The following is a 27,489-nucleotide window of genomic DNA, read 5'->3' as shown; positions in this document are numbered from 1 at the left end:
TAAGCATCTGGGAGTCAGAAGGATGCCGGGTCTAATCTCGGTTCTGCCACTTGTCTGCTTTGTGACCTTGGGCAAATCACGTAATTTCTCCGGGCCTCAGTTACCTCATTTGTAAAATGGAGATTAGGATTATGAGCCCCATGTGGGACAGAGACAGCGACCAAACTAATTAGCTCATATCAACCCCAGCACTTAATACAGTGCCTGGCAGGCACAGAGTAAGAGCTTAACAAATACCATAAAAAAATACCCAAGAGGAAGAGACAGGGCAACAGAAAGGCTAAAGGACATGGGGAATGGGTGAAGAGAGGCAGAGGAAAAAGGAAGGATTCTAAGAAAGGAAAAAGGACAGGCAGGAGAATAAATACAGTAACTGGATGGAGAATGAGTACTACTAATATATGTATGAGGATACATAAACTATTAGTTGATGATTCTTTTTTATGGTATTTAAGTGTTTACTATGTGGCAGGCACTGTACTAAACAATGGGGTAAATACAAGATAATTAGGTTGGACACAATCCCTGTCCCATGTAGGGATCACAGTCTTAATCCCCCTTTTACAGATGAGATAACTGAAGCATGGAGAAGATAAGTGACTTACCCAATGTCACACAGCAAACTGTAGCTGGGATTAAAATCCAAGTCCTTCTGACTCTCAGCTCTGTGCTCTATCCACTAGGTAATGCTGCTCCTCAATTCAATCAGAAGTAGTAAAGAATAGGGAAATCAAATTAATCTTCCACCTTGGATGAAATGCATCTACAGCACTGAGGAATCTCCCGGAGGAGATGGAGGAGATCATCTGTACGCATTTGATTTACAAATAAAAGCTGAAAAAACTTAGAATCTTTTTATCCTAGTTTATGCAGAGATTTTAGGGACAATATTTCCATTGTAAGAGTTCAATGTGGCTTCAGTCCCATCCTCAGGACAGATGGGGAGCGGGTGGCTCGCTGTATAAATTTTTAATTATTGCACAGTAAAAATATTTGCTTTCAGGAGCTGGAAGCAGTTGCTGGTAGGGGAATGCTGCTTACCAAAGCTGCCAGACTTCATTCTAATGAGTACAGAAATAAAGTCTGATTAAATCAAATTCCCTGTAGTGTGGAACCACTTAAATAAATGTTTCATATTGTTTGCATGATGCTTTTAAAATGTAACAGCTGCTTATGTAACCATTACAGTGGACGTAAATCATTTATTACCATTATGGCCGTCATAGCAACACTGGGCTCCACTCCTTCTTCCGCTGACATTTTTATTACTAGGGATTTTCAGAAGCGATGTTCAGTTTCACCCCACATGTACAGGACTGGGTGAGAGAACATGGTATTTAGAGTAATAAAGGGAATTGCAGTGTGTGACTCCTGAGGCTGGTGTGTACTGAGAGATACCAGAGTCTGAGAATGGGTTATTCATGAGCCTGAGGAGAAGGCTGTCGGGCACATGCACCACCACCACCCAAACAGGTGCAGGATCATTCCTCTGCCTCTGTGCACAACAGCTTCCCTGTCCAAGTGTCCATTTGGGTAACCATCAGTGTAAACTGGCTCTCACTCTCCCATCTAGAGTGTAGGCCTGTCCTTAAATCATTGAAATGGTAGTGGGAGTAGCCCTAGTCAGTCATTGCTATTTATTGAGCACTTCCTATGTGCACAGCACTGTACTAAGCACTTGGAAGACTACAATGCAGCAGTAAACAGACACATTCCTTGACCACAACGAGCTTACAGTCTAGGTGGGGAGACAGAGCCGATGAAGAACCCCACTAGCGTGTAAACTCCTGGAGGGCAGGAAATGTGTCTCCTAAGCACGTAGCACAGGGTTCTGCGTATAGTAAGCACTCATTTATTATGGATTGGTTGAGGAGGGTTACCACACAAACGGAGAATATGTGCTGCATTTCTGGAGCAATGTTATTCAGGCTCATGTGGAAGTAGCATGGCCTGGTGGATAGAGCACGGGCCTGCAAGTCAGAAAGTCATAGGTTCTAGGATCCCCCACTTGTCTGCTGTGTGATCTTGGCAGGTCACTTAACTTTTCTGTGCCTCCGTTCCCTCACCTGTATAATGGAGATTAAGACTGTGAGCCCTGTGTGGGACAGGGACTTTGTCTAACCCTATTATTTTGTCTCTACCCCAGTGCTTTGAATGGTCTGGCACATGGTAAGCACTTAACAAATACCTTTCATTCATTCAATAGTATTTATTGAGCGATTACTATGTGCAGAGCATTGTACTAAGCACTTGGAATGTACAATTCGGCAACAGTTAGAGACAATCCCTGCCCAATGACGGGCTCACAGTCTAAACATCAGTATTATCCTTATTATTATTGTTATATGTCTTTATCTTTCCACTTAATCTGGGGTAGATTGTGTTTTGTTAAGGAGCTGTATGTTATCTTCTGCCAGATCCTGCCTAGAATTCACTAAATTTGTTGAGAGGCAGTGTAGTTTAGTGGATAGAGCACAGGCCTGGGAGTCATGAGGATGGGGGTTCAAATCCCAACTCTGCCCCATGACTGCTGTGTAACCTTGGACAAATCACTTTACTTCTCTGGGCCTCAATTATCTCACTGTAAAATGGGGATTAAGAGCATGAGCCCCATGTGGTACATGTGGGACTATGTCCAACCTGTTTAATTTGTATCTCCCCAGCACTGAGAACAGTGCTTGGCGTATAAGTGCTTACCAAGTATCATTATCAAACATCTACAACGTAGGTGAACGTGCTCTCTGGGGTGGGCACAGAAGATGAAATGAGAAGCCTCGGGTCTGTTTTATTCACTTGAAACACTGACTAAAATCAGTCCCCTGGGGCCAGCAGTAGCCTAGTGGAGGGGTGCACCCTGGACGGGGGAGTACTGAGACCCCTGCCAGGTCTAGGCCATCTTGCATCTCTGCCTCGATCTTCACTTTAAGCTTATCTCTAGACAGTAAGCTCGTTGTGGGCAGGGAATGCGTCTGTTTTGTTGTACTCTCCCAAGCTCTTAGTACAGTGTTCTGCGCACATTAAGTGCTCAGTAAATGATTGAATGAATGAATGTTTGAATGACCTTAAGGATGCATGCAGAAGGCGGACAGGAGGCAGGTGTCAGATCATGTCATATGATTGGCAGGGGATCAGTGAGATGCAGCTTGGCCTAGTGGGAGTCCGAGACCCTGGGTTCTAATTCTGCTTCTATCACTTGTCTGCTGTGATCTTGGCAAGTCACTTCACTTCTCTGTGCCTCAGTTACCTCTTTTCTAAACTGGGGATTGAAACTGTGAGCCCCACATGGGACTGTGTCCAACCCAATTTGATTGTATCCACTCCAACGCTTAGTACAGTACCTGGCACATAATAAGCACTTAACAAATACCATAAAACAATGGAGGTGGGAGAATGGAAAGCCAGATGAAGTTAGGGTCAGCTGAAACAGGGAGTCCTATCAATTGCTTGTGACTCAGCTCCAGTGGTCATTCACTATGACCTCACCCCCATTTCGGGGTTTCTCATGACTTCCCCACTGTAGCCACTAAAAGCTTATTGTCCATATCTTATGAGTTACCAGAAGTGCTAAAATGAGGAAGAGATTCAGTGGAAATTGATCTGGATCTTGGTTATGAGGTCGTTTTCCTTCAACTCAACACCACAGGAGGGTGATTTCAACCCTTCAGAACTGCAGATAATTTAAAAGAGTCTGCAAGTGCAAACCTGAAAGATATGATGCAGTTGAAGTCTACTTCTCACCCCAAAATTCAAGGTCATCTTACAAAGACAGTGCTCGGCACATAGTAAGCGCTTAACAAATACCAACATTATTATTATTATTATTAAAGACTGGAATCTGCACTGCTGAAATGGATGTTCCTGCCTCTGTCGGTTTAGAAATATCTTCCTGGGGAGATTTTGCCATTGCAGGCACAGTCTGGAAGGACAGATTACCTGCATTGGAAAAACCACAAAATGAGCTGAATATTTTAAAATTACTTTAGTTTTTGTGTTAATTTTTCCAACCATGTCTTGGCTCCAGGGGAAATATGACAACAGTGGAATAGGTTCTGACTACACCCAATGCAAAAAGTTAGGAGCATTAAAGGAAAAAAATCAATTAAGTCTCATGTTGAGATACAGAATTACATAAGCGGTCTTGAATACCAATTTCTCCTGACTATAGTTAATCTAGCAGACAGTCGGCAGTGAGGCAGTTGGAAATGGGGCAGCTTCTAGCCTAGTGGAATGGGTTTAACTCTTGTCCACCCCAAACCTTGAAAATTAAAGAAATAGGAGGAAAAGGTGATAAAAAATTAAAAGGCACTCCTGCAGGCAGTCAAAACACTCTTTGTTGGGGTAACTGGAACACCCTTTTTGTGTCACTGTAACAAAATCAGTTTTCCTGCCACACATCTCTAAAAACTAATCTTAGAATTCATTACTAGTTGCTGGCAAGGCAAATCTGAATCTTCACTCCACCAGACAAGGCGGTGGAATCTCATTATGTGGACCATCTAAAGTTGTATAATTTTACAGGCAATTTGGTTGTGGATATAAATGAACATAAAACTTTACAGGGAGTCTTGGCTGTTATGCCAGCACAACAGAATCAAGTTTGGCAATGCTGTTTCCACTCTGAGTCTTCTCCCATGCCCAGGGCCGTGTTCTCTCCTGCACGGGCCCAGTGCTAGTGGGTTCTGTGGGGCCGCCCACAAGAAATAGGATGTCATGAGTCAGTCGATCATATTTACTGAGTACCTCCTGTGTGTACTAAGCTCTTGGGAGAGTACAATACAACAACAATAAGTGGACGCATTTCCCGCCCACAATGATCTTACAGTCTAGAGTCACAGGACAATAACTATAATATCAGAGCTGTCTCCTCACCTTTATTGATTAGCCCCCAGTCGAGTCTTCCCCCATTCCAATGCTGACCTGCTGAAGCACTCATCCACCTCCTAATGGGAGCTGATTGTTCAGTATGCCCTGGGTGTTTATCTCTGCGATTAGCAATTCCTAATTCTCCAACCCTGTGTTGAGACTCCACTGGTGCACTAAGGAATACGAGAGGCAGTTTAAGTACCACCAGGTGATTAGCTCTGTACTAAATATTCCTTCCAGCCTGTAGATTTGACTTTGAGATCTGACTGATCTCTAGACTGTAAGCTCACTGTGGGCAAGGAATGTGTCTATTGTTGTACTGACTTCTCCTTATGCACTTATTACAGAGCTCTACATAACCTAAGCCCTCGATAAATACAACTGAATAAATGAATATTCCAGGCCACCTCCAACTGAGGTGTTTATCAATGTTTTCTACGTCCACATTATGGTGATCTATCCCTGAATTTTTTTTTAAGCAGGAGACTACTGATAGGGATTATGAAAAAGAAGGAAGACCATATTAGAAAGGAGGGGAAACACTTAGAAGAGGCAACACAAAGTAAGGGAAGAGGAATCTGGAGGAAATAATAACTGGAAAATCTTCTCTCCAATTACGATAATTTTTTTTTAATCCAAAGATGTCTGTTACTAAGAGATTCCTAGTAGTTGAGCATCCAGAAAACTGTTGTGAATGTGAGTCCCCCATTATATGAAATGATCCTGCTTCAGAAGACTTTGGAAGTGGTTGCCTATTAATTTCAGAGTCCTGGATATTGCCTTGGAATATTGTACTGTCAACTTCCTAACCCTCACAGAGAGGCTGCCTGAGAAGTTGCTAACTGTTGGAATGAAAAGAAGAGGAATAGGGAGAGAGAGAGAGAGAGAGAAGTCTGTGTGAGGAGTGAACGGAAAAAAGGCTGTACTGGAGGGGAAACGTGTAGGCTTAATGATGCGGGACACGTATTTAGAATGGCTGAGTCAGGGATGTGTGAAAAAGTTTGGCTGCCCATCCTAAACTAAAGTTTGGAGGATCACCCTCAAGCTGCCTTTTGCAGAAAACAATACTACAAAAATCAGAATCAATCAATGGCATTTGAGTGCTTATTATATGCAGAGCTCCCTACTAAGCTCTTGGAAGAAAACAATGCAAAGAATAGCAGACAAATTCCCTGCCCATAATGAGTTTACAGTCTAGAATCTAAACAAGCAACTCTGCTCTCTAGGTTGCTTGAGTGCACTGGAGTTCTCTTTGGAAATTACTGAACCAGCAAGGAGGCTTTTGGAAAGACCTAGGGGAAATGGTTAGTGACATGATATGTAATTTATTTATATTGTCTGCCTCCCCCTCTAGACTGTAAGTTCATGTGGGCAGCAATTGACCGATTGACTGGCTTTTGGCTGGTTCTCCAGTATCTGCACACAGGCACTGAGAATAGCTGTCCTAGGGCACTTCCTGCTGCATGGGTCACAGCCCTTTCAGTTCACATGCAAATCCAAGATCTCCTCACCTCTCTAGGTACCTTTAGTGTGTTTTTTAATGATATTTGTTTTATGCTTAGTATGCCCCAGGCATAGTACTAAGCATTAGGGTAGATACAAGATAATCAGGTTGGACACAGACCATGTCCCACATGGGGCTCACAGTCTTAATCCCCATTTTACAGATGAGATAACAGGTCCAGAGAAGTTATGTGACTTGCCCAAGATCACAAAGCAGACAAGTGGCAAAGCTGGGATGAGAACCCAGATCTTTCTGACTTTCAGGACTTTGCTCTATCCACAAGGCCAAGCTGCTTCCCATCTTATGGTTCTTATGCATAATTAGGGGTATGAGTGGGCCATATCCAGGACCTTTTAAGAATAGTGTTTATTTTTGTGGTATTTATTAATTGCTTACTATATACCAAGAACTGTTCAAATAAATGCGAGGTTATCAAGTTGGACACAATCCTTATTCCACATAGTCTAGATAGGAAGAAGTAGGATTGAGTCCCCATTTTACAGATGAGAAAATTGAGGCACAGAGAAGTTGTGACTTGTCCAAAGTCACATAGACAAGTGGCAGAGCCAGGATTAGAACCCAAGCCTCCCGACTCCCAGGCTTGTGATCTTTCTACTTCTCACTAGGCCACACTTCTTCTAAATACTTACTCTATTTACCAAAGAGCTGGGGTGGATATAAAATAATCAGATTGAACATTGTCCCTTACCAACATAGGGCCTACAGCCTTAGAGGGAAGGAGAGCCAATATTCATTCATTCATTCAATCATATTTATTGAGGTCTTACTGTGTGCACCTAAGCACTTGGAAAGTATAACAGATAGAGTCAATCCCTAGTCAACAATGAGCTCACAATCTAGAAGGGGGAGACAGGCAACAAAACAAGTAGACAGGCATCAATAGCATCAAAATAGAATTATAGATATAAACACATCATTAATAAAATATAATAAATATGTACATATATATACACAAATGTTGTGGGGCAGGGAGTGGGGTAGAACAGAGAGAGGGAGTAGGGATGATGGGGATTGGGGCCCAGAAATGTGAAGTTTCTTTTCCAAGGTCACTCAGTAAGCTAAGGTCCCATCCCACTGCCTGAAAAACAGTGGTGATTACAGAGTCAAAGATCCAAGAGTGTGATAATGTGAGTTTGGGCCATACTCCATTCTCTCTCACCCTTCTTCTCCCAAAGTGCGTGCGGTGCTCTCTCCCTCTCCCTTTCTCTCTCCCTCCTCCTCCTCTCCCCACAATCAGGTGAGAATACTGTTCTGAAGGATTACCCCTCTGACTCACCTCAAAGGAACAGGAGAGTTGGATGTGGTTCAACCCTTCTCCATGCCAGCCCCATCCATTTCTTCATAAAGCAAACCCATTCCGATTGGGATTGATAGGCTCTAACTGCCCAAACTGGGAATATAGCCAAGCTCAGTTTAAGGCAGTCATCGATTATGATTGCTGACCTCAGCCACTAACCCTGCGTACTGGGCAGAGCAGTTTCCTCCCCCAACATTAGCACTTCTGCAATGATTGTGTTCTTTAAATAGCTGGCAATTAGAGGCAAAAGGGGTAGACTGGGTTTAGTGTGGATCATCAGCAATTCAAGAAAAATAGTGGTTGTTGGAAAGTGGCCAGCAGGGCTGCTTGAAGGCCACCTTTTTAAGCTGGAGTGGCAGGAGGAGATGTGTCAGCAGCAGTATTGCGAACCAGTGGATAAGTTTGGTTCCTTTTCGTCCTCTTTTCCTCCTTCACTACTGCTGCAGCTGCCTTTCTACTTGGCATATATTGCAGGGTTTGGGCAGAGTATCATTCAAGGAGCCCTCAGGGAACAGCTCATGGCAGTAACAGAAAAAGATGTGGTTGTTGGGGCAGCAACAGAGGAGAAAATGGGGAGAATGTCTGCAAGTGGGCAGCAGTGGTCAGGAGAGCCAGGACAGAGCATCTTGTGCTCATGTGTTTATGGAGTGGGAGAGGGAGGAAGGGGACCTTCCTACCCCTTTCTCGGTTAGTCTCCTTTTCTCTTTCTCTCTCCCTCCCTCATTCCCTCCCTTCTGAGTTCCCTCCCTCCTAGGGACAAGGCAGATGATGTTGTCTGTTTATATACTGGTATGTGTGTGTTTGTGTGTCTTCCCCTTTCTTGGTCATTCTCCTTCTCCCCCCTCTTCTCTCTCTCTCTCTCTCTCTCTCTCTCCTGCCCTCCCTCCCTCACTTCTTTTTTCCTCTCTCCCTCCCCCATGTGTTGTCTTTTCTATATGTTTCTCTTTAGTTGTTTATTTTGTTCTTGTCCCTCTCTCTATTTTCCCTGTCTTTTGCCCAACCCCTCTCTCTTTTTGTGAACTGGAGAATCAGTAACCTTCTTCTAGACTCCCTTTGGGTGGAGATGGAAGTAAGCGTCTTAGAGAACCCTGAACACTTCCTAGAGGAATGGCAGTCAGAAGGTTTTTGAATTTTTTTTTTAAATGGTTTTAAGCACTTATGTGCCAGGTACTGTACTAAGTGCTGGGATAGATGCAACCTAATCAGGTTAGACACAGTCTGTGTCCTACGTGGGGCTCATCGTCTGAGTCTCCATTTTAGAGATGAGGTAAGTAAGGCACAGAGAAGTTAAGTGATTTGCCCAAAGTCACATGGACAGATGGTGGAGTCAGAATTAGAACCCAGGTCCTCTGACTCCCAGGCCCGTGCTCTTTCCACTCTTTCCACAGCAGGCGTGTTGGAATTTTCGTCAGCATTTCCCATTAGCCTTTTCATTAACTGCCACCATCCCTTGCGGTGATTTCCTCTAAAACCATGTTCAGTAACTGAGATGATAGCAGACCTAAGTCCTCCTAGTCCCTGTTCGCCTTCAACAGACCAAGAGGTGTAGCTAGATGTGTCCCCCTCACCCTTCCCTGCACCTCAGAGCCCTTGGGGCTGGAGACCAGCTACGCATTCATTCATTCAGACATATTGATTGAGTGCTTAATGTCTGCAGAGCACTGTGCTAAACACTATTCTGAGGATAGGACAGGCTTCATCTGGGAAATTTGGGAAACTTCACTTGGAAGCAACCTAGGTTCCCTATCACTGATAGATCCCTGAGGGGTTAATCCCAGGGCCTACATCTTCCTGGGCAGCACTTTCCCCTCCTTGCCTGTGAATATCTCCCCAAGCCATATCTCCAATTAGGAGAGTGTTGTCACCTTACAAGTCTGTGGAGACTCAGTTTACCAGGAAAAGCTGCAGTGAATTAATGGAGGAAAAGTTCCCACTAGTGGATCAAAGTAGAATCACTGGTCTGTGGAGTCCTTTAAAAAAAAAAAAAATACACGCTGGCAGAGGACACCAAGGATCGTCTCTGATACAGTTTCATTATGTTTATGTTCAGTTGGAGAATACAATTGAAAGGTAATATAATTTTTTCACCATCTTTTAACTCAGAATGCACTGCCATGTGAAGCATTTCTCCTCAAAGCAAGCAAATTAGTCCTGAAGACTTCAAAGCCTTGGGACTTATTAAACATTGCTGGGTTTTGCTAAGGGCTTGGTGCCTTCCTTGTCGCTTTTTAAGTTTTAAACGATGAGTAAGGATTGCAGGGATATTTTATTCCTTGAGCCATTCTCTGAACCAACTAAGAAAACAGGGCCAATTCCAAGGAGCCTAATTTGGGGGTTGTTTGGTCTCTCCTGGCAGTAGCATGGAGAGACAGGAGAGGGCACCACAGTCCACGCTGAATCCATCTCTGGTCTCTGCCGTTCTGAGCAGAAAAATTGGAATGGAATCCAGCTTCTCAGGGAGATGCTGCTTGTCCTTTCCTCCCTCCTTCCGGTTGGATGGAGTTAAAAACCTTGTGCAGTAGCAGCCGAGAAAATGATCCCTTCCGTCTGAGGAGCTTGTTTTCCATTCTTGTTCAAAAATCTTAGGACACCAACCTTCTCCCAATCCTTGATTTCTATCAAGGATTGTGGTTCATCACCACGATTTAAACCCTTGTAACACCGAAACTGTGGAGTGGTCGCTGTGAAGCTGGGAGCCGGTGAGAGGGAGAAAGCTGCTTGGTTTGGGATAATGAGAACTAAATGGGCTGAGGATGCCTATTGGCTCCAAATTCTTGTTGCCAATGACCTCGTGATTTCCTGTTCCCATTGTACACGGATCCGACCCCTCCTCTGGCCTTTGAACTCCCCTCACCCTTCAGAATACAGGATTTATTCACTTTCAGGGTGTATCCCAATCACTTTCCCCTTAGACGAGGCAGCTTTGCGCTCTCGGGCCCCTGCTGAAGTCTCAGTCCCAAGCTGGAAAAAGAGACTCGCCAGCCAAAGAGCTCTGAATTTCTGAGGCCATGAGAGCCTTCGGGATTCCAGGCGTATCCTACCCTTGAAAGCCAAACAGCAAGATTTCTTATACTCTCTGCCCGCTCTGCTTCTGGCCTCACCTCTTATTGGCTGGGCTGTCCCTCCCTTGCCAGCTTTCCCACAACCAGGCTCCCTTGTCCTGGAAATTCTCTGGATTTTGGATTCCCCTTTTAACCACTGGGGGGGAAAAAAGGGCACCTGCCCAGGGATTTTCCCCACTGTCCCCACAGTGGCCCCATCCTGAAAATTTTTACCTCTCCCTGGGCCGGTGATGTTAGAACTCAGACCCGTGGGTCAGGGATGTGAGTGCAGAGAGGAAGGGACATTAATGGAAGAAGGTAGAGACGTGTGGGTGCCAACCAAGCTTTGAAGGGACAGTCCCCATCCTGGTGGAGTCTCCTGGTCTACTGGTGCTCTGAGCCCATCACAGCCTGGTGCCTGATGCATGGAAAGGAGATGAAGTAATTTTCAGATAAATGCAAACAGGAGGATGGATGCAATGGTGTCCCTGGAGACAAAGACTCATAAAAATATGAATGAATGAATGAGAAGCAGCATGGCCTAATGGAAATAACAGTGGCCTGGGAGATAGGGGACTTGGGTTCTAATCCTACTCTCCCACTCGCCTGCTTGTGTGACCTTGGGCAAGTAACTTTTCTGTCCCACAGTTTCCTCATCTGTAAAATGGGGTTGTAATATCAGTTCTCCAACCGCCTTAGGCTATGAGCCCCACCTCCTTTCAAAATCTACCCTCTCCATCAGCGCCTCTGACACCTTCCCATCCCACCTTATTCAAAAACTTGTCCCTTCCTTTCTTCCATCCATGATCACCATCTTCAACTATCTCCAATGCCTCCTTTTCACTGCTTTCAAATATTCCCATCTGTCTGTTATTCTAAGAAAACCATCTTCCCTTAACACCATAGCTCCCTACAGTTATTAGCCCATCTCCCGTCCATTTTTCCTCGAGCAAGTTCTTTACACCTGCTGCCTCCACTTTCTCTCTTCCAATTTTCTCCATGACACCCTCCAACCTGGCTCTCATCCCTTCCACAGAAACTTCCATCTCTAAGTTTACCAAAGACCTTCTCTAACCGAAACCACTGACCTCTATACCATCCTAAACCTCGCTAACCTTCTAGATGCCTTCGACAGAATCACCCCTTCTGGTAACATTTTCTTTTTTGGCTTCACTGACACTGTCCTCTCCTCGCTCTCCTCGTATCTCTCTGGCTGCTCCTTCTCAGTCTCATTTTCAGGTTCTTCCCATGTCTCCCACCGGCTAACTGTAGGAATTCCTCTAAGTGCAGTTCTGAATCCCCTTCTGTTCTCCAGCTATACCCTCTCCCTTGGAGAACTCATCTGCTTGTACAGCTTCAATCATCATCTCTACGGGAATGATTCCCAAATCTACTTCTCCAGCCCTGACTTCTCTCCTTTGCAGTCTTGCATTTCCTCCTGCCTTCAGCAAGGCTTAGTGGAAAGAGCACGGATTTGGGAGTCAGAGGAGATGGGTTCTAATCCCAGCTCCACCACCTGTCTGCTGTGTGACCTTGGGTAACCCCACTTCTCTATGCCTCAGTTACCTCATCTATAAAATGGGGATTAAAACTGTGAGCCCCACGTGGGGCAACATGAACAGTGCTTGGTAAGTGCTTAACAAATATTATTATTATTATTATTATTATTATTATCTCTACTTGGCTGTCCTGCTAATCCCTCCAACTGGAAAGTGGCTATGTCTGATTCACAAAAGAATCTTGGAAAAAGTGGATTTGATGTGACTTAAAAGGAGGGAAAGGGAACTTGTGTCATGGAGTGCAGGGAAGATTCTCTGAATAATTTTAAGGGCAGGAAAACATTCAAAATTTGGAGAGGGGAGGGAGTACAGGTTTTGCAGGGAATACGATGAAGGTCAGTGAAACAGGCTGAGGATGGTGTTGGCATTTGGAGGAAAGGTAGCTGTTTTCCTTAGACCACTGTTTGCCTGATCCCCTTAGCCTGTCAGCCACTTTCCTCATCCTGGAGGACCCCTCTTGGTTTCCAGAAGTCGAACAGAAAACTTCTTTGTTTAATTTGCGGCAGATTAGAGGCTTCCCGCGGTATTAAAAGGTCTGCGGTGAAGCCTGGAGAATGCGTGCTCTGTGGGAACAGAAAGTCCATTGTGGCCTTTGTAAAGCAGACAATTGTGGGCTGGCAATGGGAAGATACAGAACAAAGCCCTGGAGAGCCAGATCCGCAGACTGGGCAAGGAGGGGGAAAGTTGATGGAAATAGACCAAATGTCTTCATCCCCTCACCCCCCCCTCCACTTCTTCCCCCCCCCCCCCGCGCCCCTGATGCTGGACACCACCCTGATAATTGTACTTAAGTGCTTTCTATGACCAAACACTGTACTAAGCATTGGGTTAGATACCGTAAAAATCGTGTCAGACCACTGCCTCTGTCCCACATGGGGCTCACAGTCTAAGTAGAAGGGAGAAACTGAATTGAATCCCCATTTTACAGATAGAAAACTGAGGGACAGAGAGATTTAAGGGACTTGTGCAAAGTCACCCAGCTGACAAATGGCAGAGCTGGGATTAGAACCCATGACCTCTGACCCCCAAGCCCATGCTCTTTCCACTGAGCCACGCTGCTTTTCTAAATAATGATGGCATTTGTTAAGCGCTTACTATGTGCCAAGCACTGTTCTGAGAGCTGGGGGAGAAACAAGGTAATCAGGTGGTCCTACGTGGGGCTCACAGTCTAAATCCCCATTTTCCAGATGAGGTAACTGAGACACAGAGAAATCAGTGACTTGCCCAAAGTCATACAGCTGACAAGTGACGGAGCGGGATTAGAACCCACGATGTCTGACTCCCAAGTCCGGGCTCTTTCCGCTGAGCCATGCTGCCGATGGGTTAATAAAACCCACTGATTAAATGATTTATCAGTTGTTGAGGTTCAGAATGTGTGGGAACCAGGAGAGTGGAGTTGGGGGAAAGATGGGCCTGGCTATCTTGGTTTGGGGCCAGTTTCTTCCCAGTAGGCTCTGAACCCTTAGAAGACTTCCTGCGGTGTCTCACTCCCATTTGTCATCTTGTTGGCACCTCCTTTCCTTTGCTCATGGGAGAGGGGGGCTTGGATTCATTATGTTGGATTTACTCCTTCTCACTGAACCCTCCTTTCTGAAGGGGAGCTTGCCCTCTCTTCTTTCCAATTCTTCTCACCTTTCCTCTTCCCTTCACTGTACAGTTTAAGCAGGGGTTGTTCCATGTGCAGCCCTAAGGGAAGAACGACCCACCCCGTATATTTGTTTTAGCTGTCAGCCAATCACAGGGAATCATTTGTTCTTTAGAACACAGCATTCTGTCAGCAGGTATAAAGCCTCCAGAACACAAAGAAGTTCAACAGAGCATGAATCTGAAATGTACGATACACAAAAATAAACTGTTGGAGTAAACACGCTAGACTCTGTCAGCTCTGGGGTCCTGCAGTGGATCAGTGGATATTCTTTACAGGTCAGGACCCAAAACCCACAGATACATCATCCCTTGAGAGAAAGGGAGATCCATTCCATGCAGTCACGTAGCCGGCAGTGGGATCAGGTAACCAAAAAACGTGAAATAGCGTGGCCTAGTCAAAGAGCATGGGCCTGGGAATCAGAGGATTTGGTCTTTAATCTCAGCTCCGGCAGTTGCTTGCTCTGGGGCCTTGGACAAGTCAGTTCACTTGTCAGTGAGTCAATAATATTTCTGTAAACTTGTTGTGGGCAAGGGAATGTGCATGGTGCAGAGAAGCAGCGTGGCTCAGTGGAAAGAGCCTGGGCTTCGGATTCAGAGGTCATGGGTTCAACTCCCAGCTCTGCCACTTGTCAGCTGTGTGACTGTGGGCAAGTCACTTAACTTCTCTGTGCCTAAATTACCTCATCTGTAAAATGGGGATTAAGACTGTGAGCCCCACGTGGGACAACCTGATTCCCCTGTGTCTACCCCAGCGCTTAGAATAGTGCTCTGCACATAGTAAGCGCTTAACAAATACCAACATTATTATTATTATGTTTATTGTTCTATTGTACTCTCCCAACCGCTTAGTACAGTGCTCCACACGCAATAAGAACTCAGTAATTAATTAATTCATTCAATAGTATTTATTGAGAGCTTACTATGTGCAGAGCACTGTACTAAGCGCTTGGAATGAACAAGTCGGCAACAGATAGACAGTCCCTGCCGTTTGACGGGCTTACAGTCTAATCGGGGGAGGCAGACAGACAAGAACAATGGCAATAAATAGAGTCAAGGGGAAGAACATCTCGTAAAAACAGTGGCAACTAAATAGAATCAAGGTTTCAAGTAATTGTGATTGACTGAAATACAATCGAATGAAAGAGCACTTACTGAGTGCAGAGCACTCTACTAAGCTCTTGGGAGAGTACAGTGTTACAATATAGTAGACACATTCCCTGGCCACAACCAGCTTATGGCCTAGAGGGGGAGACAGACGTTAATATAAATTACAGTTGTGTACATAAAATATGATTGATTCTGTCATCTCTAGGGTCTTGCAGAGGATCGTGTGATATTCTTTAGTGATCAGGACCCAAAAAGCACAGATCCATCATCCCATGAGGGAAAGGGAAATCTATTCCGTGTACTCGTGTAGCCGGAAATGGGATCAGATAACCAAAAATATGGGAAATAGCGTGGCCCAGTGGAAAGAGCATGGGCCTGGGAGTGAGAGGACCTGGTCTCTAATCCCAGCTCTACCAAGTGCTTGCTGTGGGGCCTTGGGCAAGTCATTTCACGTTTTAGGGCCTCAGTTTTCTCAAATGTAAAATGAGCAAAGATCCTACTCCGTCTTACTTAAAGTGTGAGCCCTATGTGGGAAAACGACTGTGTCCAGCCTGATGAACTTGTATCTACCCTAGTGCTTGACACACAGTAAGCACTTAAAAAATACAATAATGATAATAGCAATAATAATAGTGCAGACAAGTCTTTATTGAGCTCTTTAGGGTGCGTAGGACTAGTGGTGCCTGTGAATAGATAAAATCCCTAGCCTCAGATGCATATAATCTAGTAGTATAGGCAAGAGAGATACACAAGTAACCCAGATAAATAGACATTTCTATGAAACAATAACAAGGATGAGTTTAAAGAGGTGGAGTTGGTCATATAACATGTTGGCATGTAGAAGAATAGAAGGAAAGCTTTACAGAGTATGTGGGGCTGAAACCGATTTATGAGAGAAACAAGGTGAATGGGAAAACAGGGAGGTTTTGGGAAAACAGGGAGGTTTCAAGCAGCATAAAGGATAACGTGGGGGTCCTTTGGAGATCATCTAGGTCAGAGTTAAACTAACTCACCCAGAAGGTGTGACAAATTCCTAAAATGCCTTGCTGTCTACTGGAGTTTCCTGAGGCATGGCTTCCCTAGAATAGCATCATTTTAAAGTAGAGGGATTAAGGGTTATGCTTTCCCTCTCCCCCTACTCCTTTCCCTCTTCCCAGGAAATCTGAGGAAAACCCAGCTCTATCACTTGTCTGCTGTGTGATCTTGGGCAGTCCCAGACCTTCCCACCTTCTAGACTGTGAACCCGTTGGGGGCAGGGATGTTCTCTATTTGTTGCTGAATTGTACTTTCCAAGCACTTAGTGCAGTGCTCGGCACACAGTAAGTGCTCAATAAATATGATTGAAAAAATGAATGAATTCACTGTGCCTCAGTTACCCCCATCAGAGAAGGAGTGTGGCTCAGTGGAAAGAACACAGGCTTGGGAGTCAGAGGTCATGGGTTCTAATCCCGGCTCTGCCACTTGTCAGCTGTGTGACTTTGGGAAAGTCACTTAACTTCTCTGGGCCTGTTACCTTATCTGTAAAATGGGGATTAAGACTGTGAGCCCCATGTGGGACAACCTGATTACTTTGTATCTCCCCAGCGCTTAGAGCAGTGCTTGGCACATAGTAAGCGCTTAACAAATGCCATCATCATCATCATTGGTAAAATGGCATTTGACTGTAGCCCAGTGTGAGACAGGGATTGAGAATAACCTGATTATCTTGTCAGCAGTGTTGTTGTCTTATGCTGTCGAGTCGTGTCTGACCCGTAGTGACGCTATGGATACATCTCTCCCAGAATGCCCCACCTCCTCCTACAATCGTTCTGATAAGTGTATCCATAGAGTTTTCTTGGTAAAATTACGGAAGCCATTTACCATTGCCTCCTTCCACTCAGTAAACCTGGGGCTCTGCCCTCGACTCTCTCCCACGCCGCTGCCGCCCAGCTCAGTTGAGTTTTAACTTGTAGCAGATTGCTTTCCACTTGCTAGCCACTGCTCAAGCTAGGAATGGAATGGATACACCTCTGCTTGACTCTCCCTCCCATAGTCAAGACTGGTACTGTACTGGAAACTCTCCAGGTACAACCCTGTATATATTATATACATTTTATATGTAGTATATATTATTTTTGTATATATTATTTATTACTCTATTTTATTGTAGCAGATTGCTTTCCACTCGCTAGCCACTGCCCAAGCTAGGAATGGAATGGATATGCCTCTGCTTGACTCTCCCTCCCATAGTCGAGACTGGTAGAGTAATGGAAACTCTCCAGGTTGTAAACCTGAGAGGTGGTGTAAGCGGCATGGCTTACTGGAAAGAGCATGGGCCTGGGAATTGGACGATTTGGATTCTAAACCCGACTCTGTCAGTTGCTGTGCCAATTTCTTTGTTTGTGATTTTGGGCAAGTCACTTCACTTCTCTGTGCCTCTTTTTTCTAAACTGTAAAATGGGGATTAAATACCTATCTCCTTGCTTCTGACCTATTTAATTTATACCCACCCCAGTGCTTAGAACAAAGTTAAGTGCTCACCATATGACAAATACCAACAAAAAGCAAAACAACTAACCCAGCTCTTAATACAATGCCTGACATTTCACAAATAACATTTAAAGAAAAAAAAGGAAAATTGCAAATAGTATCACTTGCCCCTCAGAATGTTAGGAAAATGCCTAAATATTGACCCGAATAGTTTAATCCTGGTCTAGCCCATCCCACTGCAGGAATGCTCTAATCAGTGTATCTAGAGCAGGTGGGGTCTCCTTAGGTCCCCCACTGCTTCAGAAAAGAATAAGCACAAATTAAATAGGAAAAGGAATTGATGTTGCCCTAGTCACTACACAGGATCTCTATTGTAGCGTGGCTTAGTGGAAAGATCAAGGGCTTGGGAGTCAGTTTGTGGGGTCTAATCCTGGCTCCGCCACTTATCAGCTCTGTGACTTTGGGAAAGTCACTTAATTTCTTTGTGCCTCAGTTACCTCATATGTAAAATGGGGATTAAGGCTGTGAGCCCCACGTGGAAAAACCTGATTACACTGTATCTACCCCAGTGCTTAGAACAGTGCTTGGTGCATAGTAAGCATTAACAAATACCATTATTATTATTATTATAGTGGCACTGACAGATTTTTTTTCATGGTACTTCAGTGCTTACTATATGTCACCCTTGTACTAAGGGCTGGGTTAGACACAAGATAAACAGGTTGGACCCAATCCACGTCCCACATGGGACCCACAGTCTAAATCAGAGGGAGGAAGATTTAGTCCCCATTTTACAGATAACTTCAACATAGAGAAGTGACTTGCCCAAGGTCACACCGCAGAGAAGTGGCATAGTAGGGATTAGAACCCAGATTCTCTGACGCACAGGTTTGTGCTCTTTTTTGCTAGGCCATGCTGCTGCTTTAAACCTGTCACATATCAAGTGGAAGTGTTGAGAATCACTGCAACTCTCAGCATCTTCGCATCGGCAAGGTCCGATCTCTAAGGTTACCTTTTCCCAAACCTCTTTCTGCTGTTGTTGCCTCCACCATATAACCCCTGCCCCTGCTTAAAATGTGGCAAGCGTATCTTCAGCAGAGACCAGTGAGAACACCTCCAAGAAGTATAGCAGGCAGAACGGACCCTCAACTCAAGATGATAAAATCCCATTAAGGCATGAAACGGGCCACCAGTTTGCTACAAAGGAACAGCGGCAAGTTATAAGAGGACCTCAACACTCGTCAGTCACTCTGCAGTGCCTTAAATTGCTGCCAAGGTTGTAATGCTTTTGTCACTGATTTTGAAAGATCCAGAGCAAAAGTGATGAAGCAGATGCTTGAGCTACTGGTTGAAGGATTTCTGGTTCTATGAATGGAACTTGAAACCAACGTATGTATTATGTAGGTTGGACACAAGCAGCTCCTGGCTTGCAGAGCATGTAGATGCCCAGCAGAATCTTCTATCACCTCACACTCTAACCAAGGCACTGACCTGTGCACTTCGAGATCCTGCACCACCTTTCTTGTTACCATCATCATCATTAAGTATTATAAAAGCCCAGGGAGTGCCTTTATTATCAATCATGTTTATTGAGGACTTAAAGTGTGCAGAGCACTATACTAAGTGCTTAGGAGAGTCTAGAGGGGAAGAAGGCGAACAGGATTGCAAAACTGGCTCCCTTCCATGAATAAGGTAGTTTTCCTGAGATCAATTACCCCAGAGTTTGAGCTGCTTTGTCTTCCCATCCTTTCTTTTTTGAATCTGCTAAGCTGTCTTTCCCCACTTCATAATCATATTATTATGATGTCATTCATTAGGCATGTAAATGTTAAGTGTTGGGGAAGATAGAAATTTATCAGATCAGACACAGTTTCTGTTCCATATGGGGTTCACAGTACCTCAGTACCATTCTACGGATGAGGAAGCTGAGGTCCAGAGAGGGTAAAGGGCTTGTCTAGGTGTCACACAGCAGACCAGTACTATACCTGGGACCCAAAGCTGAGCAAATAATTTATTTCACTAAGGATATCCTTAAGAAAAGATACAGCCCCTGCCTTCTAGAACTTATAATGTTATAAACAATCAACATTATATTTACTAGGTGTGCTTTTATAGAATTTTAAAGCTCATTATCGGCAAGGAATGTATTCGCTAATGGTCTTGTATTGTACTCTCCCAGGTGCTTAGAACAAAGCCCTGCACATAGTAAGTGCTAAATAAACATCACTGATGGATTAAACAGAGGGTTAAGGGACAGAGTGAATACTTAGACTTTACTGGAGAATAGACAATAGATGAGAGTCATGATTTAAAGAAGGGTTGACGTGATATGGCAGGCAGGAGAGAGAAGCTTTTCTAGGCCTAGGACCACTTGTACAAAAGTGCAGAACTGGGAGAGCAGGTTCCAAAGGGTGAAGGTGCTGCAAGAGGTAAACTCAGCATAAGTAAGGACAAGTACATGATCAGCATCAGAATACTAAAAACTACAAGTTGAGGGGCACAGTCCAAGTCACGAAGATTAGGGGAAGTTCGTAGGCCTGCTGGTTTAGCAGCTGAGATCTAGTCATCTGCACAGACTCTTCTGCAACAACTGGAGCATGGAGGAAAGACCACAGGTTTCCAAAAGCGCCATCTCTTTTTCACCATCTTAAAGAAGAAAAGATAGAGATTTGAAAATGTCATGGAAGCCCTCTGTTCTCCATTGCTGACAAGAGGCTTGCCCTAATAATGAAGAGCATCTTTTACCTTCTGGATGAAAAGCCATGCTAGGAAAGTCAGTTAATGAATCACAGTTTTCTTTGAAGACTGTGATACTGTGGGTGTTTGATCTTCCTCTATCTTTGTGCTATTCTCTTTTCCAGATACAATAATCTCCTGGCTTTAAAAAGCTGATTGCAGTTATCACAGTTAGTGCTGTAACTGTAATTTTTCTGGCCTGTCATTTTAAAAGAAGACATGAAACGACAGAAAAAACCCGAAAGCATTGCCATGGGAACCAGGGCACCTCTCACAAGAATGCATTAGAAAAGCAGTGTCCGAAAAATGAGCCATTTGTACTAGAAGTGGACCAAATATGACACTTAAATCTTTGACTTCTGCCAAAGATAAAGGTTCAAAATTTGGCTATCCAAATGGAAGCATTTTCAGTCAATATGCTGGCTCAGCTCAGAATTTGGCCTCATTTGAGAAGTTTAGATTCACACCACTGTGAGAGAGAAGAATTTTCCCATATGAATAAAAGGGATAAACAAACATTGGAAGTAAGAGTTAGTACATTATTTCCCTTGTAGACTATTATCCTAATTGCAAATGCAGGAAAAGTGATATGTCAATATTCTGGTGAAAATGTAAATGTCCCCACCCCGTCAGAAGGCAGAAGTTCTTGAAGAAACAATTCACTCGGAGGTCCTGGCTCCCACAGATAGCACTCCACTGGTACCCATGACATGGTTTGGAAGGGATGACCATGACCTTTAATTAACCACAAGACCCTCCTAACCAAGCAAAATCCCCCCACAAATCAACATAAATTATCCTGTGAGCCCCAAATGGGACAGGGACTGTGTCCATCCTGATTATCTTACATCTACCCCAGCGCTTAGTAGAGTGTTTAGCATGTAGTGAGCACTTAAATACCAAAGTTACTAATATAATTACAGTTCTTCTTTATTGCCACTTCTCTCATTTAGTCTGAATAGGTGAGAGATAAGTGGAGGAAATTTTGATTTGATTTTTGACTTCTGGCATGGTTTAACTAGTGTTTCAGAAATCTGCAGCAACAGACGCCAGGGCCCCAGGATGTAACCAGTAAAGCACATCAGGTGGAAGGCAGAGGCCTAGAATGCTGCTCTAAGCAGAGGAAATGTCCTTGCTTGCTCTCTGTCTCCCTCTCTTCTCTTCCTCCCCTCCCCTTCCCTCTCACTATCCCTCTCTCTGACATGTGAATGAATGTCAGAATTGAATTATGCTGGTTCACAGGAATATTGTTAATGAAGAAACAGCACCCATATCCTAGATTCCTTGATAGATTCTATCCCCAACTCTTCCCTTGGACAAGGATGGTAAACACTTGTTTCGAGGGGATTTTTACCTCCAAAGTTTGGAATGCAACTGAGTAATCGCAAGCCCGTTCCCACAGCCTGTTGCTCTCGATATTTCATAACCAGCCAGTGTGACCTGAGGAGACTGACAGCTTGAAATATATTGAGAAACCTCAGCATCTCTAAGCCGTTCTCTTTATTACACTTTAACATGTTTTAAATGAAAGGCACTGTAGCGGGAAACTAAAATGGTCCCTTTTCGGTTTGGGGCCATTAGTTTTAGTTATTGACAGTGTCAGACAGAAGCCCATCCTTGAGGGATGAAGGAGCATTTTCCCCTTCTGGTATAAATGTAGGATACTTTATTCCTCGTAAAGCTTCTAGCTGAAATAGATTACAGCTTCCACCTTGTTTTTATTCCCTGTCTCTCATTTTTAACCCAGTGTTAACCTGCATGTTGGTAAATTAATTTAGGGATAGAGATCCGGTCTATTAACTCTGTTGTATTGTACTTTCTCAAGCATTTACTGCAATGCTCTGTACACAATCAATGCTCAGTAAATATCACTGATAGATTGGTAAGTAAATATTTCAGTGCTAGTGGGGTGAATATCATTGCTCAAGGTGCTTAGGGTCCGGGTTAGAAGTTCAATCCTATGCCTACTTCTTAGACTTCATGATCTAATAAAGGAGATCAGACAGCCACAAGCCCAATTAATATAACTTTGAACAGATGGATCAAATAATGACAGGAAACAACTACAAAAACTGAAGTGGAACATGACCAGCCATCTCAATTTGGGCTGGACTATCACTCTTTCAAAAAGTCAAAAGCAGGACCCATTAGAGTCCCACTCTGCCTGGGGTAGCAGGAGATACTGCACAACTGTGGTGGTGATTGTAGTGACAGGAAGGAAGAATAGAGAAGGAGAAAGATTCTTCTACTCCTGCTGCCCCTCCTCTCTCCTGCTGCTGCCCCTCTCCTCTTCAATGGAGGTTGCAGAGGCTATTGTTTCTATCATTATCACTGTAGCTGAAGTTGCTCTTGCAAGCCATCTGTGGAAGGTTCAGATGTGGCATGGCATGACAGTCCTCAGTGTCGGAAACTTCCAGGAATTGTCCAGAAGTGCCAATTCTGGGCAGTTGTGATTGCTGCTGCTGCCTGCCAGCTCCTTAAATTAAGCAGCGATAGTACTCAACGCCAACAAGGGCCTTCTTGGAAGGAGCAGCATGGCCTAATGAAATGAGCATGGGCCTGGGAGTCGGAGGACCTGGGTTCTAATCCCAGTTTTGCCACTTGCCTGTTGTGTGACCATGGGCAAGTCTCTTCTTTATGCTTTGGTTTCCTCATGTTTCCTCATGGGGATGAAATACTCATTCTTCCTTCTACTTAGACTGTGAGCTCCATGTGGGACAGGGACTGTATTCAACCAGATTGTCTCGTATCTATTCCACAGCTTAGTACAGTGCTTGGCACATAATAAGCGCAAAGGCTTACTTTCCTCTCCCTCTTTGGTGAGGACAGTGAAAGGTCGATCCCAGGTTTGAATCACAGGAGAAAAATCAGCTGCAGAGTGGAGGGAGACAGACTTTGCAGACTCCTCAGCTATTGAGACTGATCCCTCACAACCCTACCGGGGGTCTCCCCATGAAATCACACTGCTTCCCAAGGCTATTGGGTAATGGCGCAGTTGGTGGGCTTTCTAAAAAGAAATGGCTATGCTCCACAGGCTCTGGTCCAGGAGAAGGTTCACAGGAATCGAGTGATCTGTAGGGCTTAGGGAGGAGGCATTTCCTTTCACTGAAAACAGAGGCTTCACTCTCCCTTCTCAGCTCTGAGGACCTCTCCTCTGCCCCCAGTAACTAAAAGCATTGCCACTGCTTCCTCAGTCCTCTTCACCCCAGTCAGTAGGGAACACACACTGGGGGAGTAAGAGGGATGGCGGGCACTTGGAGAGCTGAGGGTTTAAGTCCTCCCATGAGGAGAGGTTGTCATAGTTACGCCCTAATAGTGAGCTATCGCTGCAGGGTGTGCGAAATGAGAGAAAGAAAAAGATGTTCTTTTGCCCATTTGGAGGCCTCTTTAAAGACTGTTGGGATTTTACAGCCACAAGGGGGGAGTCAAGGGCCTGGACAAGCAAGGGACTTGCCTATTCCCAGGCTTTGGCTTTGGGGCCAAATCCTATAGCCTAGTCCTACCCTGCCCCTGGATTTGGCTGCAATATTATTACCATAGTTAATCATGTATTAATTTAACAGGACCAAAGGTAAAGGACAAGGGGCTGGAGATGAAGGAGAGACTGTGATATTTTCTTTTTAACTATTAAAGCAACCCTGAAAATATCCATCTGCTCTCAACAAATGACTATACTTGATGAATAATGCCTTCATTTTATTATCCGTATCACCTCCCATCAGATAGATAGACTAATGAAGGATGGGCATATCACTGTTCTTATTTTTAAAATGAGTGTTTACCTATTTCTCTAGAATTCATTCCACAGCCTATGGTAGCTTCGAATACAAAGGACATTATCTGATGCCCCTAGAATATTATAGAGCTTATTGTCCATGAGATTCATCACCAGGATCATCGGAGAATATCTGGAAAAGATCCTGTGTAATTTGGAAGGAACAAGATGGCACTCCTAACCACTCTGCTTGTCAAACCTTGTCAATCAATCAGTGTCCCTATCACTCCACACCTGCCAGCTCACTCTCCTTCACACCTGGCACCTTTTCATACTCTTCTAATTCTTTTTCCACTGCATATCTTACTTCTAGGGTTTATGTATGTGTGCATGTGCATAGCATATATGTATATATACTGAGAGTGAGCCAGAGAGAGAGAGAGCACTGTTCTTTGAATAAGAAGATGATTACTGATGGGGCGAAATCCTATCCGTGAAGGCAATTGAATCCCAAAAGATTCATGTACAATTGTCAAATCTTTAAGGTGATAATAAGAGCTATATAAACTATTAACTAATAAGATGTTATCATGTGGTGATTTAACTGGACAGGAACAGAAAAAGTTCATTGATTTTTCTATGTGCTATCACATCCCAAGATTAAAGTTAACTAGGCATGGTTCTTTGGTGAGTTGGATCTGAGTTCAGTGAGGTGAGCAATGTTTAGGGCATCCTTTCTAAGCCCTTTCCTCGTTGGCAATGAGAAGTGAGTTCATCTGCTCTTTACACCTGTTGTTTTCTGTCCTTTCATGCAAGCTAGATATTAATACTCACCTGTCAATTGTTCTAATTCAGGTCCCAGAAATTGTGACCTTGATTTTTGGAAGAATGCACATTTTTTATCTAATTATCCAGGATTTGAATCCTAAACATAGTGAGGCTTTATTATCCAAGTAATGGGTTAAGTGTAGATCGAAACTGAAATTTCATCTTTTCTTGCTCTAAAGTCCTATTTTTTTCACCTCACTTAGAAAGTGGATTATAAAATAGATTTTTCAACTTGCATCAGTGCATTTCTTGCATTTTCCTCTGGCAGCTCCTAGGTTTCCCATCACCATTTTAGTTCCCAGGGTATTTCTCTAGCTGGAAACATCCTTTCCAATCTGTTAATTGGGGCTGACCTGGGCTTTCAGTCAGAGAGGATCAGAACTTATCGCTCCTGCCAAATCCCCTCAGAGCCAATCCAGAAGCTCCCAAGCCAGACTAGTCAATGAGCAGATATTCAAGCTTCCAGACAGGTAAATTTACCTCCTACCTGGGAAATGTCTGTTCCTGCTTGTGTCTGCTCTGGGCTGTTGGTTGCAGATATTTATATCTACTGTGTAGTCAGATCCCATCTTCCCTGAGATCTGTTATAAGTTCCTTGAAGACGCTCAGAGAACTCATCTGCTACCATGGCTTCAACTACCATCTCTATGCAGATGATATCCAAATCTATTTCTCCTCTTCCCCTGATCTCTCTCCCTCTCCACAGGCTCACATCTCCTGCCTTCAAGACATCTCTACTTGGATGTCCTCCCATCACCTCAAACTTAACATGTCCAAAACGGAGCTCCTTATCTTCCCATCCAAACCTTCTCCTCTCCCGGCTTTTCTCGTCCCTGTGGGTGGCACCATCATCCTTCCCGTCTCACAAGCCCGTAACCTTGGTGTTATCCTTAAATCCTCTTAAATCTTAAATTCGACTCACATATTCAGTCCGTCACCAAATCCTGTTGGTCCCACCTTCATAACATCACTAAAATCTTCCCTTTCCTCTCCATCCAAACTGCTACCATGTTAATACAATCACTCATCCTATCCTACCTAGATGACTGCATCAGCTTCCTTGCTGACCTCCCAACCTCTTACCTCTCCCCACTCCAGTTCATACTTCACTCGGCTGCCGGGATCACTTTTCTACAGAAACATTCAGGGCATGTCAACCCCCTCCTCAAAAATCTCCAGTGGTTGCCTAACCAACGCCATATCATACAAAATCTCCTCACCACTGGTTTTAAAGCACTCCATCACCTTGCCCCCTCCTACCTCACCTCTCTTCTCTCCTTCAAAACCCAGCCCGCATACCTGGTTCCTCTGGTGCTAACCTTCTCACCGTGCCTCAATCTCTCCTGTCTCGCTGCCTGGCCCACATCCTACCTCTGGCCTGGAACACCCTCTGTCCTCAAATCTTCCAGACAATTACTCTCCCCCGCTTCAAAGCTTTAGTGAAGGCACATCTCCTCCAAGAGGCTTTTCCAGTCTAAGCCCCACTTTTCCTCATCTCCCACTCCCTTCTGCATTGCCCTGACTTACTTCCTTTGCCCTTCCCCCCCTCCCAGCCCCACAGCACTTATGTATATATATGTCATTTTAGTTGTACTGATGTCTGTTGATTTGTACTGATGTCTGTCTCCCCACTTCTAGACCATGAGCTCATTGTGGGCAGGGATTGTCACTCTTTATTGTTGTATCGTACTTTCCCAAATGGTTAGTACAGTGCTCTCAAAACAGTAAGCACTTAATGAATACTATTGAATGAATGAACAGGAATCATGCAGACTAGTTCTGTTTAATTCCCTTAAGCACTTAGAACACAGTAAATGCTCAATAAATAGTATTGTTTGATTAAGTTTATCTTGGCAGGACCTAAATGGAAACTGGACTGCTTCAAGAATAACAAATATAAATAGGACACACAAGAAATATTATCGGCCAGATTCAAAGCAGTAAACTGTCTCTTGTCAGAGGGTCACATTCGGTGAGGTGTCAGCCAGTAACACGATTGAGTGACTTAAGGTGAATACAGAGCCCGAAAGTTGTCCCCACATAAATCTCTTACTCATCCCGGTGGCTTAAACTAGCAGTAGGAGCAATATAACACCGGCAGAGTGTGATGCTCCTTGGAACAATAAAGATGGAAACTGCAGTCACCCTGATTTGTAAAGATTTTAATTCGGTGGCTGCCCTCAGGTTTCACCATGCAAATGTAACTCATTTTGGGGAGCCATAAAACTGTCACCCTACTTTCACATTCATAGAATTCCCCCCTTCCTCTTGCCAGAGATGACAATTCTTTACTGTATTCCTTATTAAATTTGTCCTTCTGCCATTGACTTTTTTTTGCTTTATTTCCAGTAAGTAACTGAACTGTTATGCTGTCAGTTATTTATCTGACTAATTTCTTGATGAAATTGCAAATATAATTGAATTTTCTGGAAACCATGAATTCAAATGAGGCAACAATTGAGGAAGCAGCATGATTAAAGAATTGTTATTCACTCGTGGTACATCATTACAGCAACGAATTCATTGCTGGATCTCTCTCAGATGGAGTCGCTGAACTATGATTATGTTTTAGAAAATGGAAGGGGACAAATATAAAAAAAGCAATAAAACAAATTAGGAGACTTCTTGAGGGACAGGATTATTACTAAGTATATTTTGTATCATCAGTGTGCTGGAACTTTGGCAGTTTAAATTACACATCC

At 44.1% G+C, this 27,489-nt stretch overlaps 1 protein-coding gene and 1 non-coding gene across 3 annotated transcripts in view; one reads left to right on the top strand and one right to left on the bottom strand.

Moving 5' to 3' along the window:
- The window catches only part of KCNIP1 (potassium voltage-gated channel interacting protein 1), a 353,510-nt gene that overhangs the window by 61,471 nt on the left and 264,550 nt on the right, over positions 1 to 27,489 (top strand). The gene's annotated exons all lie outside the window — the stretch shown is intronic.
- LOC114806973 lies at positions 17,181 to 17,319 on the bottom strand. Its single transcript, XR_003755026.1, has one exon. It is a non-coding gene; the product is annotated as a small nucleolar RNA SNORA7 (small nucleolar RNA).

The sequence above is a fragment of the Ornithorhynchus anatinus genome, chromosome X1 (assembly GCF_004115215.2).
Source record: "Ornithorhynchus anatinus isolate Pmale09 chromosome X1, mOrnAna1.pri.v4, whole genome shotgun sequence".
Lineage (NCBI taxonomy): Eukaryota > Metazoa > Chordata > Mammalia > Monotremata > Ornithorhynchidae > Ornithorhynchus > Ornithorhynchus anatinus.
The sequence above is the reverse complement of the archived record's forward strand: the minus strand, read 5'-3'. Positions and strand labels throughout refer to the sequence as shown.